Source organism: Petaurus breviceps, unplaced genomic scaffold (genome assembly GCF_028583685.1).
Source record: "Petaurus breviceps papuanus isolate PSGF00001 unplaced genomic scaffold, PetGlider_PUasm1.0 689, whole genome shotgun sequence".
Taxonomy (NCBI): Eukaryota; Metazoa; Chordata; class Mammalia; order Diprotodontia; family Petauridae; genus Petaurus; species Petaurus breviceps.
In genome coordinates, this window is record NW_027186458.1 from 8810515 (window position 1) to 8828546 (window position 18032).

General features: G+C 45.6%; 1 protein-coding gene across 3 annotated transcripts in view; it reads right to left on the reverse strand.

Annotated features, from left to right (window-relative positions):
* Positions 1-836: 836 nt before the first annotated feature.
* The window catches only part of RBPMS (RNA binding protein, mRNA processing factor), a 150089-nt gene continuing 132893 nt past the window's right edge, over positions 837-18032 (reverse strand). For all 3 annotated transcript variants that reach the window (XM_069104948.1, XM_069104949.1, XM_069104947.1), the window contains exons 8-9: positions 6308-6413; positions 837-965 (exon numbers count right to left, since the gene is read on the reverse strand). The gene's annotated coding sequence lies outside the window, so the exon portion shown is untranslated. The remainder of the gene's footprint in view (positions 966-6307; positions 6414-18032) is intronic.

The window sequence follows — 18032 nt, forward strand, 5'->3', positions numbered from 1 at the left end:
CTTAGGCCAGAACGACGAGAGTCATGACTGGTTCTGAGGAGGTCCCTCTTGTGAAGACATGGAGCTCCTTGTGTGCTGGGCTAGCATTTCCTCATGGATAGAAAACAGGATTTTGTTGGGCTCAGGGCTGCCAAAGATCAATAACCTAGCCTAGTGTGGGGGATTGAGGGGGCTGGGTCTGCTCCTCTATAGCCCTGAGCCAAGGGAACCAAGAGCTGTCCCCTTCCCCTAGGGGCTTCTCCTTAAGGGGCAAGGGGTGTGATGAAAAATGGAAGACCACGGCATTTCCTCTTCCCCCGCCTCACTCACCCAGTCTGGAATGGCCGTGTGGTACTGGCACGACTCCCTGGCTATGGGACTGAGGCCCAGAAAGCTCCAGCTCCTCTAGCTGTGAACATACCAAGAAAAGATGCTTCCCTGGCCAGGAATCCAGACTGTCTTCCCTAAATACGCCAGCAGAATTGGAGCTTAAAAGCTGATTCCATAACTATATACAACTTTGTGATTGACACACACACTGTGTAGGACCTTTCCCCAGACTCGAACCAGAACAAAAATACATAAACTTACACTACGAAAGAGCAGATAAGATTTGTAAAATTCCCCAAACATGCAGCTTAAGAAGGGAACAAAATAGAAATTCTGATTCTAAGCATTCGAAAGTCAAACACAAAAACTGTGATTCAACCCAGTGTATGATCATTCAGGCATCCTTACAACGAACTGGTTCAGCATAGAAAACACTCCTGCTGTGTGTTTATGTGATGCTGGAAACTTCATTCAAACTTCAGCAATGGATGGCAGGCCACACATTCACAGAAACACTAGTTCTTAGGTTATACAGTGTAAAAGAGAAAAAACACGTTTATTTATTATTATACTTTTTCTTCGACAAGTACAGATGTGTGATAGAGGCTGTGGCAAAGTCTTGGAGGAATCAAAATCAGGTGATGCTTCATTCAAGCCTGAAACAGAAGAGCAAGAACCAGGTTAGGAGGCAGCCACGGTCCCCGAGGCACCTGCCTGTCCACCCACCCTTCCTTCTGCTATGTGCTTAGTTAGCCCTGTTGCAGTGGAGGCAGAGAAGTCTGTCCAGTCCCAGCCTAGATTCAAACCTAGTCGGGAAGAAAGCAAGATCCAAATGATTGAGTCAATCCAAAATATTCCTGCTATCCACTGGTCCGGGCAGTCTGAGTCAAGAATTAAAAGGCCAAAGCGTGGGCTGTGGTCTCAAGAAGCTTCCATTCTGATGGGGGAGACCAGCAAGTGACCAGGCCCCTACAAGGTCCCAGGCAGAAGGGCTCCTCCACAGGGGGTGGCCCCCAACTTCTGCTTGGGGGCGTCCTTGGGGGAGCGTGCTGTTGGCTGAGGTCCCCTCCAACTCTCAAATTCTCCAATTTTGTGACAGCCATGAAGGATTCAGATGAACAAGGGGAGAACTTCACTGAAGGGAGCCAGGCAGCAAGCTTTGAAATGGTGTTTGCTGACTACAGCAATGTGGACCTTTTTTCTTACAGTGGCCAACCAGAGAGAACACTCGCCTCCCTGTTCTTTCCTTGAAACCATGGGAGTCGGGGCGTGGCACATGGCACACCACGTTTAGAGGGTCAATGTGTTGGTCATTTCTGTGCTGAAAACCTTTTTTTAAAAAAAACCCTTGTATAAGGGACAGCTCAGGAGAAGGGGGTGTGATGTAAAACAAATCAGCAAAGATTTTAAATTTAGAAAATGCACAGCAATCAGTCTCCTGCAGAGACAGAGGCCTGAGCTGGACACAAGGTGGGCCCACGTGGATGAGCTGTGGTGCCCACTGTATGTGCAGCCTGGCTGCTGCAGGCCAGGGAGCCCCTGGGGTCTACACCATGGAGCTGGAGATGACTTGCTTACTCCATCTTTCCTTCTTGCTGTTGTGTGATCAGAAAAAATGTTCAGGGGACCCCCTGAAAAATAGGATGGAGTGCTGAAGGTAGCAGTCAGGAAGACCTGAATCCAGATCCTCCACCAGATGCTGCGCAGTACCGGGCAAGTCACATAAATCAGCCTCAGTGTCCTCCTCTGTTAAATGGGGATGACAGCAGCCGGTGTTGCTATGAGGATCCAGTGAAATAAAATTTATAAAGCTCTTTGCGAACCTTAAAATGCCATATAAATGCTGACTATGAGAAATGTTTGTTATTGTTCCAACAAACAGTAGAAATGACAACATAAATACAAGACTTCAGATTATATGGTATGCAGCCAAAACTGTAATTAAAGGCAGGTTTACATCAGAGGTCGCTATTGTTAGGAAAGAGTAATTTTAAGTTTCATTTACAGTTCAAGAAATTAGATTAACACATTAAAACATCAGGTCATCAGAATAGAGGGAAAAAATAAAGTTGACCATCACAGCCACACAGCTATGAAGCATCTGAAACTGGATTTGAATGGAATCTTCTTGACTCCTGGTCCAGCAGGCTACCTGCTGTGACACACGGCTGCCTGTGAAGAATCAGGAACAGAGAACATCTACCAGGACTGCATGTTTATCAGTCAGTCAGTCAATATGCATTTACTAAGTGCCTTCTATCTGCCAGGCCCTGTGCTAAACACGGGGATACAAAGGCAGGAGTCCCTTGTCTCCAAAAGGTCAGTCTGAGGGCAAGAGAGATGCAGGCTCTAAACAGGAAAGAAACAGCGATGGCAACATCTGTCCTTCATTCTCAAGTCCAGGTACGGTGTGTCCCCCTGTGGCTGATCAGACCAACGGGAGCCAGGAACAGGCACACAGGCTTGCATCTCTCACACTTCTTTGAGCTGGTGTGATTCTGCTCCACTCACAGAGCACAGCGCCTTCTCCAGTGCATGCCCGTGTCTCCTGTGTCTCCCAATCAATTCCACCGCTCTTGAGAGACCTTACGGCTTCCTTGTATTGTGCCTTCTGACCTCTGTAAAACTGCCTTTTCGGCACACATTTGGCATTCAGACGTGGCAGCCTATCAGAGTGGTCCTCTCTACAGTACAGTTTGAGTGCTGGGCAGTTTAGGTCAAGAAGGCCCGCAGTATCTGGTCCCTTACCCTGCCGGGTGATCTTGGGAATCTTTCTGAGACAATTCAAATGCAGTCGTTTCCATTTCCTGGCACGGCGCTGGCAGACTGTCCAGGTTTCACAGTCATACAGCAATGAGGTCAGCACCATGGCTCTGTAGACCTTCAGTGTAGCAGTCAGTCTACTACCTCTTCTCTCCTGTACTTTCTTTGAGAGCCTCCAAAACACTGAGCTCGTTCTGGCAATGTGAGTCAACCTCATTATGTACAGCCTGGAAAGTACACTGCCAAGGTCACTTAGCCATAGGATTCAAAATTTCTCCATCTGCTATGTGGTTCCACGTATGAATGGTGTGATGGTGTCTGGTAGAGAACCTGTATTTTCTTGGTGTTAACTGTTAGGCCAAAATTAGCACAAGCAATAGAGAACAGATCCATACTTTGTTGCATCTCAGCTTCAGAGGCTGCATTGAGTGCACAATCATCTGCAAAGAAAAAAAATCATGCACCAACTCTCCTTCCACTTAAGTCTTGGCTTGTGGCCTTTTCAAGTTAAGTAATCATAGTCGGTGCGGGAGCTGACCTTGATGCTGTTTGCAGCCTTGTTGAAGGCATCTGACCACACTACTGAAGACATGCTTAACAGCCTGGGAGCAAGCACACAGCCTTCTTTTACTCCACTGGTGACTGAGAAAGCATAAGAGCAATGTCCATTATTTAGAACCCAGGCATGCATGCTATCGTGAAACTGACTGTCCTGGCGAACTCCTCCAGGCAACCAAATGTTGACAAAATTTTCCATAAGCCCTCGAGACTGACAGTATCAAAGGCCTTGGTCAGATCTACAAACATGCATTCTGTTCTGCTCCTGGCATTTCTCCTGAAGTTGTTGGGCAGCAAACGTCTTATCAAACGTTCCTCAGCCCTTTGTGAAGCCACACTGGCTTTCAGGTAGATGACCATCCTCCAGGTCTGGGATCAATCTATTAAGGAGGACTCTGGCAAGAATCTTGCCAGTAATGACTAGGAGAGACACCCTCTCCACACCCTGTGATTATCACAGAACAATCTATTTCCTTTACCTTTCACCAAAGGGCTTGAGACCCACCGGTTACCCTCAGCCGGCTTCACCCTGTCTGCAAAGAGGCTTTGTTGGGGTGTGGCCGCCATACACGGAGCCACAGGTGGGAGCTGGGTGGATCAGGTGGTAGGCAGCCCTCACACCAGAGGGGCTCATCCTCCCTGAGCACCCTTACACCCGTGATGGTAGTAACCATCAGAGGGCAGGCACCAGAACTGAGGGATGGGAAAGGCTTCCTGTAAAAGGTGAGATTTTATCTGGGCCTGGAAGGAAGCCAGGAGAGCCGAGGAGGAAGAGCCGAGGAAGAAGATTCCAGGCATTGCGGACAGCCAGTGAAAATGCCCCAAGCTAGATGCTGGAGGATCTTGTTTAAGGAACATGAAGGAGACTGTCCGCTCTGCCCTCCAGAGCATGATGAAAGTTCAGGAAAAGGAGACCTCCCGCTTGGTCAAGATCGGTGAAAAGGTCTGACCTGCTTTGGGTAGTGGGGGATTCCGAGGGCCCCAAAGCTTCCAGATGTCTGCAGTTTTTTTTCAGATGTGCCAGTATGTCCCTTAATGGCCACATATACTGAAATCTCATGGGAGAAAAGAATGCAGGAGTAGTTCCCACAGGCTCCCAGATGGGACTGAAGGCCAGGTCAGAATGTAGGTAATTTATCTGGGGCCTTTGCTGGGGGCTGAGGTCAACCTTTGGAATGTGTGCATGAAGACACTGACACAGAAGCCAGGCGTCCGGGAACACAACCCAGTGGACAGTTGAGGAGCGGGGTGGGATGGCAGGGTGCTCTCTGTACAACCTGGGAGGGGGTCAAGGGGTGGCAAGCACGTTGTCCCCATGGGGTTTCTGAGCCCTCTGTGCCTAAGGCTCGATTCCCAGTCCAAACGGCAAAGCTTTCTCCTGAAGGATCCTGAAACTCCCATTTGTATTTTCTGACTTAAAAGCAAACGTGATGGTCAGTGCACAATGACGCCACCTAAAACCACATGTCTTTTGTGGACTTGAAACTGGAAGAGAAAGCTGCTAGGTCATTGTCCCACCTTGCCCCACTTTCCAGGCCCGAGCCATACTGGTGTTAAGCAGCACCACCCCACCACATTGTCCCGGGAAGGTTGCCTGGCATGAGTGAGGACGCCACTCTGCTTCACGCCTGGAGGACCCTCACTGCCTGCTCCACAGAAAGCAGCTAACAACCGGGGACATTCCTTCTTCACCCAGGTCAGTCCTACCCTTCCCCATTACAGAGAGTCCTCTGACTGCTCCAGGAGGAAAAGGTTTTATTTCTTCAACTGGCTTTCTAAAAACCATGGCTTCCCAGGGGTCTGGGGGCCTTTTCTCTGGGTGGCGTGGTGGATACAGCACCAGCCCTGGAGTCAGGAGGACCTGAGTTCAAATCTGACCTCAGGGGTGGCTAGGTGGCACAGTGAATAGAGCACCAGGCCTGGAGTCAGGAGGACCTGAGTTCAAATTTGACTTCAGACTTGACACTAGCTGTGTGACCTTGGGCAAGTCACTTAACCTCAACTACCTAAAAAAAAAAAAAAAGGCCAAAAATCAAAGATTTAGAGACGGAGTACAAGGGACCTCAGCAGCCATCTGGTCCAGTGCTCATCTTAGCAGACAACTGCTTCCTTTTACAGAGGAGGAAGCTGAGGCCTGAGGGGCCACAGTGGCTTGCTGTCCCTCTCTTCTCCACTATGTTTTCACTGACATCACCAATGCTGGAGTTCATTCACTTCTGGCAAAGACTGAACAAGGATCTTCTCCCCTCGGTGCCTGCTCCCTGAATCCACCCACGTACTCCCCATCACAGGAAGAAATGTGGACAGACTCCACCCTGGAGGACTGAAAGCATGCACGGACAAAATTAGCCATCTGTGATCTGTGAAGGATGGGAGACCTAGCACAGGCCCGGGGCATGGCCTCTGACCTTCTGAGGCAGCAAGTATACAGCCAGTGCTGCTTCATTGCGGCTAAGCCTCTCAACATCCCCAGGAGGGAGGGTTGGTAGCAATTTTGAGTGTCACTGGAGGAGGAGGAACGACAAATTACTTGCCCAGGGTCATACAGCCAGTAAGTGTCTGAGGCAGGATTTGTATTCCTTTCACCACATGCAGTGCTGTGGTCCTTCTTACATAATGGTCTCCCTGAAACCCATCGCCTTTTGGAACAGTATGACTAGCTGCTCTGTGTACTCACCAGTAAGCTGCAGTCTTACTAAACAGCTCACGAAACCAGCAGCCACTGCCGAAGATTGTATTAATACCCACAAGACAAAGCGTAGCCGCCATCACACACCTGGTACCTGGGAAGGAGGAAGAGATGCACCTGTGAACAGGAGTCAGGGCCAGCTGTCCTCTCCAGGGGGCACCCCAAGAGCCCCTGGCCTTGAACCGGGGATGGTGAGATTTGGAAGGGTCTGAAAACATGCCCAAAGCCCGGGGAAAGCACTCTGCATCTCGTATCAGAGGACCAGAGTTGGAGTCCCAGTGTGGTCACTGAGTACTTGTGTGGCTGTTGGCCAAGTGATCTCTCTTCTTTCGGCTTTAGTTTGCTTGTCTGTGAAGTGAGGAGGTTGGGCTACATGGTTACAAGGCCACAGGCTTAGAGGAGGAAAGGAGAATGCACACTATTCAGGCCCTATGTCTCTGAGCTAGCGACTCAGTCCTCTGTCATATCCAAGTCCTTTGGCTCCAAATCCAGCAGTCTTTCCACTGTGCCATGTCATTTATTAAGCACCTGTTGTTTGCCGCTACTGAGCTAGGCCCCAGGAAAGCAACAATAAAAATAAGGAATTTTCTCCCTTCCAGGAGTTTATATTCTACTGTGGGGAGACAAGGACACAAAGAAGTCGATACAAAATAAGTACAAGATAAATACAAAGAAATTTGCACCAAAGTATCTCTAATGGGTCAAAGATGATGCCGGGCATTAGGATAAAGGGGGAGGGGAAACCAGTTCTAGGTAATCCAACTTCTCTTCTCCTGGTTTTACTTGAAAATAACAATGAAAAAGTCCCAGGTGTTTATAGCCAACTGTGAGGGCAGATGGTACAAAAGAGTCCCTGACCTCAAAAAGATACAATCTAATGGAGAAAGCATAACTCAAGGTAGAGAAATATGAGAGGCATGAGCCACTGGGTAAGGCTACAAGGAAAATCATCATCTCAAAAAAGGTGACAGTAGTGTAAGAAAACAGTAACAGTTGAGGGTCTCAAAAATTGTATCCCTTTTAGACCTAGACAAGTCTGTCCAAAAGATAAGTAAGAAGGATGTTAAAGAACAGAACGGAATTCTCAAAGTTCAATATGACATATCTCTGGTGACGAGTGAATGGGAATAGAAAGGAGTATACATTTTTTAGATGTACATGGTACCTGAACAAAAACTGACCATATGGGAGGGCATAAAAACCCTGCAGACAACTGAAGAAAAGCAGCAGCATTAAACACATCCCTGACCACAATGCATGCAACACAATTAAATGCAATGTTCTACCTTGAGAGTCTCCCATCTCTGTAAAAGGAAGGGAAGTATATGAGGTACTTTTTTTTCATACCTCCTTTGGGACCAAGCTTGACCATTATAATTACAATTTATTCAGTTCCTCATGTCCATTTTTCTAGTTACATTGTTGGTGTCACTGTGTATATTGTTTCCCTTGTCCCACCTTCCTTTGCATCAGTTCATATCCATCTTTGTTTCTCTGAATAATCAATATTCATTCTTTCTTACAGCTCAATAATATTCCATTATGGTGCTTTGTCACTTTTGGGGGGTTTATTTGCTGACTGATTTTTGAAATTTTTTTAAAAAATCATTTTCAGCTCAGATTCTTTCCCTCCCCCCTTCTCCTACCCACTGAGAAAGTACGAAATATGTGAAAAATGGCCATTATACACGTGAAATTGTGCAAAACATTCCACATCATTCATTTTGCATTGAAAAAGCAAGGAAAGTAAAGTGGAAAAATATGCTTTAATCTTCACTCAGAGTTCACTCTGATTGATTTTGTTTCGAAAACTAAATTAAGGAGGCAGGGTCAAGATGGCAGCGTAGAAACAGGACTTCCGCATGGCTTTGGCTTCCACCTCGCCCAATTGATGTAAAAGGTGACTCTGAACAAACTTTGGAGCTACAGAATGCAAAAAATGACACAGAGAAGCTAACCTCCCACTGAGGACAGCCCTGCATGAGCCGGAGGTTTTAGCCTCAGGGTGGGCCTGACCAGCCACCAGCTAGAGGGACTTCAGATCACCAGCAGCTATGGCGGTTTCCAGAATTATCAACACATAGATGCCAAGGACAAAGTGAGAGCTCAGTGCAGTGTGGACTTTGGGATCCAGTAGTTTGGGAGTGCACTCGGCCTTTGCCCCCGGAGCTAGAAGCGGCTAAGGTGCAGCCACGTGGCTGCTTCAGCTACTAAGCTGCAGATTGTAAAGGGACCAAGCAACCAGTCTGAGGAGGGTAATTGCTCTATCTTTAACCTACTTGGATCTGAATCACTGTCTAGGGTGGAGGTCCTGGGGTGTGCAACCAGCTTGCCAGAGCATGTGGAGGCTTCAGAGAGGGCACCCAACTAATACCTTTGGCAGCTGAGAAAACCCCAGCGATTGGGAAGAAGCTCCCCTGTCTGGTGGCAGAGTCCTACTGTGGCAAAAAAGCCCAAAAGTCAAGTAATTGAGTGGCAACATGAACAAACGAGGGAAGCAAAGCAAGCAGAGCAACCCAACTTTACACTCCTATTTTGGGGACAAAAAGGATCAAAGCATGAAACAGGAGGAAGACAGTGAAGTCAGAACTCCAAAAGCTTTCAAGAAAAATACAAGCTGGTTACAGGCCACAGAGGACCTTAGGAAGGATTTTGAAAACCAAATAAGTGGAGGAAAAAGTGGGAAGAGAAATGAGAATGATGCAAGAAAATCATGAAATGACAGTCAACAACCTGACTGAAGAAATAAAACCTTAAAAAAGAGACTAATTCAGGTGGCAAAAGAGGCTTTAAAAGGCAACGAGGAGAAGAATGGCTTAAAAAGCCAAATTTGCCAGATGTAAAAAGAATCTCAAAAGCTCACTAAAGAGAATAATTTCTTCAGAATTAGATTGGAGCAAATAGAAGCTAGTGACTTTATGAGAAATCAAGATACTATTAAACAGATCCAAACAAATGAAAAAATAGAAGGCAATGTGAAATATCTCATTGGGAAAACCACTGACCTGGAAAATAGATCCAGGAGAGATAATTTAAAAATTACTGGACTACCTGAAAGCCATGATCAATCTAAGAACCTAGAAATCATCGTTCAAGGAATTCTCAAGGAAAATTGCCCTGATGTTTTAGAACCAGAGGGCAAAGTAGACGTTGAAAGAATCCACTGATCACCTCCTGAAAAAGATCCCAAAAAGAAAACTCCTAGGAATATTATAGGCAGGTTTTAGAATTCCCAGATCAAGGAGAAAATATTACAAACAGCCAGGAAGAAACAATTTGAATATCATGGAAACACAATCAGGATAGCACAGGATCTGGCAGCTTCTATACTGAGGGATCGAAGGGCTTGGAATATGATATTCTGGAGCTCAAAGGAGCTGGGATTAAAACCAAGAATCACCTACCCAGCAAAACTAAGTATCATGTTTCAGGGGAAAATATGGTCACTTGGTGGAATAGAGGACTTTCAAGAATTCTTGATGAAAAAAAAAAACAGAGTTGAATAGAAAATTTGACATTCAGATACAAAAAGCAAGAGAAGCACAAATAGGTAAACAGGGAAAAGAAATCATAAGGAACTTATACAAATTGAAGTATTTACATTCTTACATGGAAAAACGATAATTGTAACTTGTGAAACTTTTCTCAGTATGAGAATAGTTGAAGGGAATAGAAATGTATGTATGTATGTGTGTGTATATAAAGGTATATGGACATATGAATACATATATGAGTGTGTGTATATATGAGTACAGGTATACATAGATAGAGGGCACAGGACCAATTTAATAGGAAGGGATGATACTTAAAAGGGGAAATTAAGAGGTGAGAGAGGAATATAATGAGAAGAGATGGGGAGAGACAGAATGGGGTAAACTATCTCATATAGAAGAGGCAAGGGAAAATGGTTACAATGGAGGGGAAGAATAGGAAGGCAAAAGGAAATGGGTCAACCTTATTCTCATTGAATTTGGCTTAGGGAGGGAATGACATATACACTAAATAGGGTATCTCACCCTACGGGAGAGTAGGGGGGGAAGGGGATGAGGGGGGATGATGGAAGGGAGGGCAGGCTAGCGGGGGGAGGGAAGTTGGAAGCACCCATTTTGAAAAGGGACAGGAACAAAGTAGAGAATAGAACAAGTGGGAGGTGGGATAGGAGGGAGGGAAATATAGTCAGTCTTTTACAATATATTCACTATGGAAATGTTTTGCATAGCTACACATGTACAATCTATATTGAATTGCTTATCTTCCCAGTAAGGGTGGGTGACAAGGGAGGAAGGGAATGAATCTGGAATTCAAAGTTTTAAAATCAAATGCTTATACATACACACACACACACTATCATTAATAATTTTTTACATGTAACTGGGAAATAAGATATACAGGCACTGGGGCATAGAGATCCACCCTGCCCTACTGGAAGGTTGGAGGGGGAATGGAAGAAGATTATGGGAGAGAGCAGACTGAAGGAGGGGATATCCAGTGGGATCACTATTTTGGGGTAGTGGGTAGGGGAAAAACGGGGAAAAAATTTGTAACTCAAAATCTTGCAGGAATGAATGATGTAAAATAGAAGTTAATAAAGCATTTGATTTAAAAAAAAAACTAAATTAGCGGCAGCCAGGTGATGCAGTAAGAGCACCAGCCCTGGCGTCCAGAGACCCGGGATCGGTTCTGGCCTCAGATACTTGGCACCCACACAAAATAACTGGCCGTGTAACTTTGAGCAAGTTACTTAACCCCAATTGCTTAAAAAAAACTAAATTAAGTTTTGAAAAAATAGTGGCAGTTAGATTTTAATATGAAATTTTACATTTGATCTAAGGAAAAGGGTGGTAGCTCTTACAGGCAACCATTTCTCTTCCTCTGGACAGTGGGTCTCTTTTAATACAACTTAAAAGCACATCAGTTTACAGTCTTCCAAGACTCCCAGATCAGTAATTCATAGTAATAATTCATGTGAATTGAATGAAATGTAACAATTCAGTTATCTGACCATACCTTTCCCAACCTATACATTACTTAGGCCTTTAAGGCTCAGGAAAATCATAGGAATGTGCTCTCTGAATCATTTAGTGAACAGGCCTTTCTCCAGGTATACTTTTCATTCCTCAGATTTTTTATTTCTAGGGAAATGGACATTCCAAAGACTGTTTCAGTCGCATCTGTCCCCTCCACTCACATAATCACCACCCCAGTTCAGGTACTATGCACTTCTTAATGAACTACAAGTAACTGCTTCCTGCCTGACTGGTTTCCTTGCCTCTAACCTCTCTCCTCTCCAATCGACCCTTCACTCAGCCACCAAGATGATCTTGCTAAAGCAGTCTGACTGTGTCACTTGCCAACTCATTAACACTAGAGGTTCCCTGTAGCTCTAAGATCAAATATAAACTCTTCCGGTAAAGACCTTCACAACCTAGCTCCAACCCTCCTTCATGCTCTTCCATTTGGCCGAAATGATCTACCTGTCTCAGTTCCTTTGCCATGGCTGACCAGCAAGCCTAGAACGCCCCTCACTTCCACCTGTTAGAAAGCCTGGTTTCCTTCAAAGCTCAGCTCAAGTGCTACCTCCTGCCTGAGACCCGCAGGCTCAGGACAGGACAGGGAAGGAGGAAATGGGCCTCCCGTAAGTCATCTTCCCTACAGGGCTGGCATTCTTTCCATTGTGCCACCCACCTGCCTCTTGTGACCTAGAACATGCTTGGTCTTGGAAGCATGTTTGCTTGGTCTTTTCCTCTCTCTGGTTCTCCTGATTGCTTTAGTCCTAAGAACTTGTAAGAAGAGAGAATATAGTTTTGGGACTCAAAAGTCCAAGATACTAGTCAATGACTAAGGGTGCTTTAACAACAATGCCTTTGGGCAGGAAGCCTTCCTGCGGCATTGTTCACAAGTTTTAAACCAATTCAAGGCATTGCTGGTGTAGACAGATTATAGGGGGTCTACACAGGCTAACAAACTACAACTCATCAAAAAAGGGAAACAGTGATCATACCCTGCCCTTGCAAATCCAGAAGCAGAAGGAATAGGTATAAATAATGTCTACACAGCCTGGATATTCTATAGAATGTCCATAAAAGACTAGTTTTTCCCTCTAGAGAGCTGGTCATGGCCAGGAGGATCTTTTTTGAAATTATTACAAAGAGGGGGGCAGGGCACATACAATATATAAAGAGATATTATGGAAAGGAACCTCAGAGGCCACATAGTCCAACCCTTTCGTATTTATATACAGAGGAGGGAAATCTTTCCCCACCTATCTCCCTCCTACCTTCCCAAAATATAAAGGGGCCCAAAGAGGTTTGGAGGCTCAAGGTCATGCAGTAAGTGGCAGAACTGAAGTTCAAACCCAGATATCTGGATTCCCAATCCAAACTTCTTTCCACGGCTTTATGCTCTGGATGAGGAAAGGGGAATTAGAACAATGCTGGAGTCACTAAGACTAAAGCATCACCTCATCCTTCTAACAAGTCTTCTGACTTTTCTTGAGAATATTTGCGTGTATGTGTTTTAATTGATAAATTTTGTTTTCCCAAAGTGGATAACCCAAAACTAACACTTCAGAAAACCCATAAACATAACAGCCACCAAGTGGTAAGACTGATAGAGTCCAGGCCACTTGTGCAATTCAGTGGTCATTGAGCCAAAGGAAGGCCACGGGCTGTGACTTCAACAAGGTGGTGCTGACACCAGGGCAGATACAATTCCTTCACTGTTTGCTCTCTCAGCACCTAGGATTCTATCATATTCTCCCGCTCTGGTTAGTTTCGTCCTTTCCCAATGGTCAGTCGCATAGTCTGTCTCTGACTTTTTGCTACTCCCAACTGAACAGCTGTCAAGGTATTTGCACAGATGGGTCCTTTCTTCCAGCCAGTAAGCTCCCTGGGCCATAAACCCATTAGTGGGATCACTAGGTCAAAGGGGGAAAGGATGCAATTTGGTAACTTTTCTTGAATAATTCCATATTGCTTTTCAAAATAGTTGGATGGACCTCTTCACAGCCTTGACTTTGCATGCCTGTCTTCCCACAGCCCCACCAGATATTTATGTTTCAGCTGCAGTTACTAAATTAGATTTGTGAAAGAGAAACTCTATCCCCCATGGGAAAGGAATTCGGATCGAGATGCAGCCAAATTGAAAAACCTGATATCATCTTCATCATTAAACCACCTCCACACTTCGGGGCACCACAGTCCTCCCCATCCCACAGGCTCACAACCTTCACTATAGTCTTTCTTGACTCCCTTCCCCCACATCCACTCGATTCTACTTTCGCTCCAGGTCTTGTATCCACCCTTCTCTCTTCATGTACACAACTGCCACCCTAGTTCTCACCCTTATCACCTCCCTCCTAGACGATGGAAATATTCCTCCCCTTCTCCCCCCTCTCAGAGGCATCCCCTATAAGAAAGGTTATTTTTCCCAAAGGAAAAAAAGTAACAGAAAGAGAAAACGCAATCAGCAAAATTGATAAATACATAGAAAAAAAAACTGAAGATGCATGCAGTGTCCCATACCCATGAACCTCTCACCTCTGTAAAGGAAGTGGCCTTGAAGGCCTCCCTGACTCCAGTCTCTCTCTTTCCTAATCTTACCTGTGTACCTGCTGAAACTCCCTGCACAAACACTTCCGTTGCACCCTACAGACTAGCACAGAACATAAACTATCCTTCCCAACCTGTCATCTCCACCCTACCTTCCCAAACTGACTTCATTCTACTCCCCTTCCTGAAGTAGCTCCGGCCAAACTGGACAACTTGCTTCCAGAATGTAGCTGCCATCTGCTGTCTCAATGCCCATCACACGCTTGGCCCTGTGCTTATATTGCATTATGTGCCCTCTTCTGTCTCTGTGCCAGCCCCCTTGCCCATTCCCTACTGATTTCCTGCCACTCTTTAAATCCCAATGCAAATGAATTGGGATCCACAGGTGTGGTGACTCCTCTCTGACCTGGGTTGAGAACCTCCAGAAACATGTCTCTCAGATAACACATGTTCAGTATACAAGTCTCCTAGTCCCAGAACACCTCATTTCTCAACAAAAACTCAAGGGCCAAAAACAGACACAGATAAACGAGCTGCTGGGAAACACTGCCCTGGGGCCCACCCTTCCCATAAGAAGACTTCCTGCTTCTCCCTGGGGCATGCTGAGTGAGAACTCTGCTCCTCCCAGAACCACCGCTCTTCCTTCTCAAGCTGCCATTCTCTGTGCTTCCCACCAAATGTGCTTTTCTTGCCCCTTTTAGTAAATAAAATGCCCACAGAAGGAAGTGGCTGTACCTTATGCTAGCTCCCTCTCCCCAGGAACATTTTCAGTCCCTGCAAATGTTTGAAAGGGTGCACAAACAGCCTATACAAATAAACTTACAAAGTGTTTTATGTAAGACGCATATTTTGCACTAGCTCAATACAAAATAAAATTTCCTCATTCATGACAGCCACATATAACTTTACTCTGCTCCCACTTGCTTCTCCATCCCTGAGGGTCTGACTCAGATTCTGCCCCTTAACTGATACTAACTCCATGGTTATCAAGTCTGATTCTCCTTTCCTCTCCCTCCTGGCCCTCTGTGGCTTCAGAAGCATAAAGCACGCAGATCCTGCTGACCAGAGCGCTCTCACCTCTCAGCTCCTCTGACTCTGCTCTCTCTGGGGGTCCCTAGTGCCCTGCACATAAGTGGCACTTAATAATTGGCCCGGTTCTCCTGCTTCCTCCCTGACTGCCCCTTCTTAGCCTCCATGGCTGGACCCCCACCCACCTGCCACCCTCTGAGAGAGGGTTTACCCCGCAAGTTTGTCCCAAGCTCTCTTCCCTTGCTCTGTACGTCGTTCATCCTGGTCAGCTCCTCGGCATCAGCCCATTCAACTATTCTCTACTCAGATGTTTCCCACATCTCTCCATCTAGCCCTGACCCCTTCCCAGCCAGTCCTAATCAGCAACAGCCAGCTGCACCCCTTTCTGTGCTCCTCACTGGTACCTTCCACCCAAGACTGCATCTACTGCCTTCTCTTCTACCCCACCCAGCCTTCCTGGCTTGTGTCAGGGACACCAGGCTCCTTCTAGTCCCCCAGAGGCTGGTGGCTCGGCACAGCCTCCCTCCCTGATATCCAGTTCACCTGCACAGCACAGCCTCCCTCCCTGATGTCAGGTCCTCTGCCTGAGATCACTGCTGACTCTCCCCTCCTAGCCTTTTCCAGGTCTTGCTGCCAGGCTAGATAAGAAGCCTGGGGAGGGGACCCCTGAGTGATCTCTTTGGAATGATGGCTGATACTTTAAAGCCCCAAAGGCACTTAACAATACAGCCCCGGCTAAAGAACCAGCATGTGGTCCCATCTGTTAGAAGAGGGGAAAGATGCCCCCAGACCGAATCCCACCCCAGGGAGCTGGAAATCAAGGCAGAACTAGATGTGATCAGAAACGGGAAGCAAGGGGGAGGAGCCAAGATGGCAGCATAGAAGCAGGAAAACTCCCTGCACTCCCCCCATAACCACCTATAAAAAATGCCTCTAAACAAACTTTAGGGCTACAGAACCCACAAAGTGACAGAGAGAAACAAACCTCCCACTGAAAACAGCCCAGCAGAGACAGGAAGGGTTCATCGCAGTGCACTGGGAGTAGAGCCCAGCCCCGCATGAGCCCATGGTTTTACCCTAAGGGCAGCCCAACCAGACGTGGCTAGAGGGACTTTGGGACAGTAGATCACCAGCAGCTGTGGTGGTTTCCAGACTTATCAACCCATAAATGCCAAAGACAAAGTGAGAGATCAGTGTAGACTTTGGGAACAGGGAGTCCGGGAGTGTGGTCTGGCCTCTGCCCCCTGGAGGGAGAAGTGGCTGAGGTGCTGTGGCCATGCAGCCGCCTCCATGTGGCTGCTTCAGAGCTCTTGGCCTGCAGATTGTAGGGAGGCCAAGCAACCAGCCTGAGGGGTAATCACTCTTGCTTTAACCTGCTTGGATCTGGATCACTGTCTAGGGTGGAGGTCCTGGGGTGTGTGACCAGGTGCCAGAGCCAGTGGAGGCTTCAGAGAGGACAGCCAACTAATAGCTCTGGCAGCTGCAAGAACCCCAGTGATTTGGGACAAAGCTCTCCTCTCTGGAAGCAGAGTTCTACTGTGGCAAAAAGCCCAAAAGTCAAGTAATTGAGTGGCAAGATAAGGAAGCAAAGCAAGCACAGCAATCCGACTTTGGCTTCCTTTTTTGGAGACAAAAAGGATCAAGGCATGGAACAGGAGGCAAAAAACATAGTAATAATTCCTGCACCAAAAGCTTCCAAGAAAAATAAGAACTGGTTATAGGCCATAGAGGACCTTAAGAAGGATTTTGAAAACCAGATAAGAGAAATGGAGGAAAAATTGGGAAGAGAAATGAGAATGATGCAAGAAAATCATGAAATGAGAGTCAACAACCTGACTGAAGAAAATAACACCTTAAAAAATAGACTAACTCAAATGGCAAAAGAGGCTCAAAAAGGCAATGAGGAGAAGAATGCCTTTAAAAGCCAAATTTGCCAGATGGAAAAAGAATCTCAAAAGCTCACTGAAGAGAATAATTCTTTCAGAATTAGATTGGAGCAAATGGAAGCTAATGACTTTATGACAAATCCAGATACTATTAAACAGATCCAAACAAGTGAAAAAATAGAAGGCAATGTGAAATATCTCATGGGAAAACCACTGACCTGGAAAATAGATCCAGGAGAGATCATTTAAGAATTATTGGACTACCTGAAAGTCATGATCAAAAAAAAGAACCTAGAAATCATCCTTCAAGAAATTCTCAAGGAAAACTGCCCTGATGTTTTAGAACCAGAGGGCAAAATAGAGGTTGAAAGAATCCACTGATCGCCTCCCGAAAAAGATCCCAAAAAGAAAACTCCTAGGAATATTATAGCCAGGTTCTGGAGTTCCAAGATCAAGGAGAAAATATTACAAGCAGCCAGGAAGAAACAATTTGAATATTGTAGAAACACAATCAGGATAACACAGGATCTGGCAGCTTCTACATTGAGGCATTGAAGGGCTTGGAATATGATATTCTAGGGGTCAAAGGAGCTGGGATTAAAACCAATAATCACCTTCCCAGGAAAACTGAGTATCATGTTTCAGGGGAAAAATATGGTCATTCGGTGAAATAGAGGACTTTCAATCATTCTTGATGAAAAAACCAGAGTTCAATAGAAAATCTGACATTCAGATACAAGAAGCAAGAGAAACATGAGAAGGTAAACAGGGAAAAGAAATCATAAGGAACTTATCAAAGTTGAACTATTAACATTCCTACATGGAAAAACAATAATTGTAACTTATGAAACTTTTCTCAGTATGAGAATAGTTGAAGAGAATATAAATGTCTGTATATATATATATGCATGTATACATACATACATATATCTATATAGGAGGGTATATGGGCATATGAATACATATGTGAGTGTGTGTATATAAGTGTACAGGTATACAGAGACAGGACACAGGACCAACTGAATAGGAAGGGATGATACTTAAAAGGTGAAAGTGAGAGGTGAGAGAGGAATATAATGAGAGGAGATGGGGAGAGACAGAATGGGGTAAATTATCTCATATAAAAGAGGCAAGGGAAAACTGTTACAATGGAGGGGAAGAACAGGAAGGCAAAAGGAAATGGGTCAACCTTTTTCTCATTGAATATGGCTTAGGAAGAGAATGGCATACACACTAAATAGGGTATCT